We start from the raw sequence: 6,652 nt of genomic DNA, 5'->3' as shown, positions 1-6,652 counted from the left end.
GATCACCTCCGTTCTGAGTACCCGGCGTTCTTTCAGTCCTAGATCTCGGGACGAGATCCTTTCGTAGTGGTGGAGTGTGGTAACACCCCGTTTATAACTTTCCCTATTTGTACTCCAACTCTTGCTGTTTCCGCGTTAAGTTATATTTATTTCCTCGGGTTCGGGTTTTGTCTCCGTGTGTTGTTATCGTTGTCATGCATCTCATATCATGTCATCATGTGCATTGCATTTGCATACGTGCTCGTCTCAGGCATTCAAGCATTTTTGCCGTTGTCCGTTTTGCATTCCGGCGCTTCGTTCTCCTCCGGTGGTCATTTCTAGCCTTCCTTCATGTGTGGGGATTAAACATTTCCGGATTGGACCAAGACTTGCCAAGCGGCCTTGGTTTACTACCGGTAGACTGCCTGTCAAGTTTCGTATAATTTGGACTTCATTTGATACTCCAATGGTTAACCGAGGGACCGAAAAGGCCTCGTGTGTGTTGCAGCCCAACACCCCTCCAATTTGGCCCAAAACCCACCTAACTCTGCTCCATCATCTAGATCGTTCGATCACGATCGTGTGGCCGAAAACCGCACCTCATTTGGACTCTCCTAGCTCCCTCTATGCCTATATATAGACCCCCTCCTTCAAATTCGCGGTTCCACACTTCCCCCTAACCCTAGATCCATCCACCACTGCCGCCGGACGTGTCCGGGACGGACCGGACGCGTCCGCTCCGCCGCGCCCAGCCTCTCCCGCGCTGCCACGTGGCCACCGCCGCCGTCCCCGCTGCCGCGGCCCGCCAGGCCACGGGAGGGCCCCCGCGGCCCGAGCCGCCGCGCCGCCACCTCCCGGCCCGCGCGTCGCCGCCTCCCGCCCGCCGCCTCGCGCCGCCGCCTCGCCTGGTCGCCGCCTCCGGTCGCCGCCGCCACCGCCGGCCCCGGCCCAGCCTCTCCTCTCCACTCCGGCGACGTCGGCGACGAACTCCGGCGTGAACAGTGCGCGCCGGCCCCGCCTCGGATTCCGCGCCGGTCAAACCCTAGATCTGGGGTTGTTTTTTTTACTAAGTCCCTGATATTCTCATTCCATATGCACATGTTCGTAGCCCCGTAACTTTGCATCCGTAGCTCCGATTCATGCATATAGCATATCAAAATATTCATCTCAGGGAGTACATCATTTCGTTCCATTGCATCATTTTCATTTGAGCACATCTTGATGCCCGAAATGCTTTTAGAAGAGGGCTACTTGAGTTAATTGTCAGATCTGCTACTCCGTTTAGCACTTTTGTCATTCTTGCCATGATTAATGTGTGCATGCTATGCCCATGAGTTCTACATATGTTTTGTTAAGGGTTTTTCCATCTTTCCAGAGGTGCAACCCATGTATTTTTGCGATGTGTGTAGTGACTTGTGCAAGCTTGCAAAGTGGTGCACTTGATAATTCTGTTTTCAGGGACTTAGTGATTTCACTAAGTCCTGGAGCTGTTTATCTCATGATGCCATATGTTCTTGTTGTTTCCTAGTGATCCGTGCCTCTTTTGAGGATGATCAATAAGGATGTTTTGTTAATATTGTAGTGCTCTATCCATCCGTGTCTTTGTTTGAATTTATGGAGCACCCTAGCTTGAGTCAGTCGAGCTCTACTTTTGCTACTTCGTGAATCTGGGCAGATTGTCAACTTGTTTGCAATTTTGCCGATGTTGTTGTACTTGATTCGTGCTTGCTATGTCATTGTTCTTGCAATATCTAGCTTGCATTTTGTGCCTTCTTGATGGGTGTATGCTTGTCTTGCCATGACTTGCACCGTAGTGAGTGCATCGAGCTCGTAAACATGCCTACTTGGGTTATATTTCAGCCTGTGCCAGTTTTCACTAAGTCTGAAAACTGATTATGTTTTTGCTATGTTCACGTGCTTGCAATTGTATTTGCTGATCCCTTTTGGCTCAAGGTCACTAAGGGACTTTTGTTAAGATATTTGAGTAGCTCAATGCCATGCTTTGCTTTGCCATGTTCAGGTCCTGTAGCATGCAGTTTTCATGCTCCAAAGAGGGCTACCTGATCTGAAATTCCAGACAAGTATTAATTTCACTAAATCTGAGATCTGTTTGTCATATGCATTTTTGCCATGCTTGTTTGAACCTGTTAATGGATGAATTGGCCGTAGCTCAGTGCTAGACTTTTGTTAAGCATCTTGTGTGCATCCCTGCCATGTATTTTTTTGTCATGTTTGGGTGCTGTAGCATGTTCATCTCATTTCATTAAATGCCCACTTGCTGTAAATCGCAGACCGGTGTCATTTTTGAATCGCTTGCCATTTCCAAACCGTAACTCCGATTCCGGCGTTCTTTATATCGTTTTCAAGCGATTTCATCTCATCTTTACAGTGGCAAATTTGTTTTTCGAAGTTGAGTCCAGGTTCACGCATTTCCTGTCATTTCTTGCGTTTTGCATCCCGCATCGCATCCCGCATAGCATATCATCATTGCATCATATCGCTTGATCTTTGCACGTGGTTGATTGTACCCTTGTTGCTTGTTTGTCTTGTTTGAGTAGAGCCGGGAGACGAGTTCGCTAACGAGGAGCCCATTGAGTTTGCTTTTGAGGATCCAGTCAACTCTGACAACTGTGCAGGCAAGATGATCATACCCTCGAAATCACTACTATCTTTGCTATGCTAGTTTGCTCGCTCTTTTGCTATGCCAATGCTACGATGCCTACCACTTGCTTGCAAGCCTCCCATTTTGCCATGTCAAACCTCTAACCCACCTTGTCCTAGCAAACCGTTGATTGGCTATGTTACCGCTTTGCTTAGCCCCTCTCATAGCGTTGCTAGTTGCAGGTGAAGATTGGAGGCTGTTCCTTGTTGGAACATCTTTTATTTACTTGTTGGGATATCATTATATTGCTATGTTATCTTAATGCATCTATATACTTGGTAAAGGGTGGAAGGCTCGGCCTCTCGCCTAGTGTTTTGTTCCACTCTTGCCGCCCTAGTTTTCGTCATATCGGTGTTATGTTCCCGGATTTTTGCGTTCCTTACGCGGTTGGGTTATAATGGGAACCCCTTGATATTTTGCCTTGATTTAAGCTTTTCCAGCAATGCCCAACCTTGGTTTTACCATTTTCCACCTAGCCTTTTCTTTCCCTTGGGTTCTGCAGACTCAAGGGTCATCATTATTTTAACCCCCCCCCCCCCGGGCCAGTGCTCCTCTGAGTGTTGGTCCACCTGTCAGCTACCGGTGGCCACCAGGGGCAACTCTGGGCTGCCTAGCCGTACCTAGGACAATCTGAGTGTGCCCTGAGAAAGAGATATGTGCAGCTCCTATCGGGATTTGTCGGCACATTCGGGCGGTGTTGCTGGTCTTGTTTTAACCTGTCAAAGTGTCTTGAATTACCGAGATACCGAGTCTGATCGGAACGTCTTGGGAGGAGGTCTATTCCTTCGTTGACCGTGAGAGCTTGTCATGGGCTAAGTTGGGACTCCCCTGCAGGGATTTGAACTTTCGAAAGCCGTGCCCGCGGTTATGGGCAGATGGGAATTTGTTAATGTCCGGTTGTAGATAACTTGAACCTTAACTTAATTAAAATGAATCAACTGAGTGTGTTACTGTGATGGCCTCTTCTCAGCAGAGTCCGGGAAGTGGACACGGTGTTGGAGTAATGTTTGCGCAGGTTGTTCTCTAGTTTCTCGATCGTGCTTTGCCTCCTCTTCTCGCTCTCTTTTGCGAATAAGTTAGCCACCATATATGCTAGTCACTTGCTGCAGCTCCACCTATATTTACCTTGCCTTACCTATAAGCTTAAATAGTCTTGATCGCGAGGGTGCGAGATTGCTGAGTCCCTGTGGCTCACAGATTACTATTACACCAGATGCAGGGCCTGATGATTCCGCTCCCGGAGACACGTACGAGCTCAAGTGGGAGTTCGACGAAGATTCTCAACGTTACTATGTTTCCTTTCCTGATGATCAGTAGAGGTGCCCAGTTGGGGGTGAACGGGACCGTTGTCGCATGTTGGGTTCTCTTTTATTTTGGCGCCGTAGTCGGGCCATGAGTGTTTGGATGATGTAATGTTATTTATGTACTTGATTGACGTGGCGAGTGTAAGCTAACTATGTTATCTCCCCTTTATTATTTATACTACATGGGATGTTGTGAAGATTTCCTAACCCTCGACATATGCCTTCAATGCGATTATCCCTCTAAGTCATGCCTCGACACATGGGAGATATAGTCGCATCGAGGGTGTTACAGGAGGGCTGGCCCTCTCTATGGCGCGCCCTAGGGGAGTCCTACTCCCACCGGGAGTAGGATTCCCCCTTTCCTAGTAGAACTAGGAGCCCTTCCAAGTAGTAGGAGTAGGAGGGAAGGAAAGGGAAGGGAAAAGGAGAAGGAAGGAAGGGGGCGCCCTCCTCCCTACTCCAATTCGGACCAGCCCATGGGGAGGGGTGCGGCCACCCTTTGAGGCCTTTCTCTCCTTTCCCGTATGGCCCATTAAGGCCCAATACGAATTCATGTAACTCCCCTGTACTCCCGAAAATACCCGAATCACTCGGAACCTTTCCGATGTCTGAATATAGTCGTCCTTTATGTCTCGACCATTTCGAGACTCCTCGTCATGTCCCCGATCTCATCCGGGACTCCAAACTCCTTCAGTACATCAAAACACATAAACTCATAATATAACCGTCATCGAACTTTAAGCGTGCGGACCCTACGGGTTCGAGAACTATGTAGACATGACCGAGACACTCTCCGGTAAATAACCAATAGCGGAACCTAGATGCTCATATTGGCTCCTACATATTCTATGAAGATCTTTATCGGTCAAACCGCATAACAACATACGTTGTTCCCTTTGTCATCGGTATGTTACTTGTCCGAGATTCGATCGTCGGTATCTCAATACCTAGTTCAATCTCGTTACCGGAAAGTCTCTTTACTCGTTCCGTAACACATCATCCCGCAACTAACTCATTAGTTGCAATGCTTGCAAGGCTTATAGTGATGTGCATTACCGAGTGGGCCCAGAGATACCTCTCCGACAATCGGAGTGACAAATCCTAATCTCAAAATACGCCAACCCAACAAGTACCTTCGGAGACACCTGTAGAGCACCTTTATAATCACCCAGTTACGTTGTGACGTTTGGTAGCACACAAAGTGTTCCTCCTGTAAACGGGAGTTGCAAAATCTCATAGTCATAGGAACATGTATAAGTCATGAAGAAAGCAATAGCAACAAACTAAACGATCAATTGCTATGCTAACGGAATAGGTCAAGTCAATCACATCATTCTCTAATGATGTGATCCAGTTAATCAAATGACAACTCATGTCTATGGCTAGGAAACTTAACCATCTTTGATTCAACGAGCTAGTCAAGTAGAGGCATACTAGTGACACACTGTTTGTCTGTGTATTCACACATGTATTATGTTTTCGGTTAATACAATTCTAGCATGAATAATAAACATTTATCATGATATAAGGAAATAAATAATAACTTTATTATTGCCTCTAGGGCATATTTCCTTCATGCAATGCGTTGAAACAAGGCCTAGGGTTCATACTTTCACTAGTGCAAGTTCTCTCAACAATAATAACATAATTGGATCTTATAACTATCCCGCAACATGCAACAAAGAGTCACTCCAAATTCACTAATAGCGGAGAACAAACGAAGAGATTATTGTAGGGTACGAAACCACCTCAAACTTATCCTTTCTGATCGATCTATTCAAGAGTCTGTAGTAAAAAAACATGAAGTTATTCTTTCCATTCGATCTATCCTATAGTTCGTACTAGAATAACACCTTAAGACACAAATCAACCAAAACCCTAATGTCACCTAGATACTCCAATGTCACCTCAAGTATCCGTGGGTATGATTATATTATATGCATCACACAATCTCAGATTCATCTATTCTACCAACACAAAGAACTTCAAAGAGTGTCCCAAAGTTTCTACCTGAGTGTCAAGACGAAAATGTGTGCCAACCCCTATGCATAAGTTCATGAGGTCACGGAACTCGCAAGTTGATCACCAAAACATACATCAAGTGGATCACGTGAATATCCCATTGTTACCACAGATAAGCTCATGCAAGACATGCATCAAGTGTTCTCAAATCCTTAAAGACTCAATCCGATAAGATAACTTCAAAGGGAAAACTCAATCCATCACAAGAGAGTAGAGGGGGAGAAACATCATAAGATCCAACTATAATAGCAAAGCTCGGGATACATCAAGATCGTGCAAATCAAGAACACGAGAGAGATATATCAAACACATAGCTATAGGTACATACCCTCAGCCCCGAGGGTGAACTACTCCCTCCTCGTCATGGAGAGCGCCGAGGTAATGAAGATGGCCACTGGAGAGGGATTCCCCTTTCAGAAGTGTGCCAGAACGAGTCTAGATTGGTTTTCGGTGACTACAGAGGCTTGCGGCGGCGGAACTCCTGATCTAGGTTTCTTTTCGGGGGTTTCTGTATTTATAGGAATTTTTGGCGTCGGGAACAAGTCAGGGGGTCCCCGAGTCGTCCACGAGATAGGGAGGCGCCCCCCCCCTCGGGGAGGGGGGGGGGTAGGGCGCGCCCCCACCCTCGTGGACGGCCCGAGACTCTTCTGGCCAAACTCTTTTACTCCGGGGGCTTCTTTTGGTC

Source organism: Triticum urartu, chromosome 3A, assembly GCF_056163025.1.
Source record: "Triticum urartu cultivar PI428250 chromosome 3A, HENAU_Tu73, whole genome shotgun sequence".
NCBI lineage: Eukaryota > Viridiplantae > Streptophyta > Magnoliopsida > Poales > Poaceae > Triticum > Triticum urartu.
Note: the sequence above shows the minus strand (reverse complement) of the source record.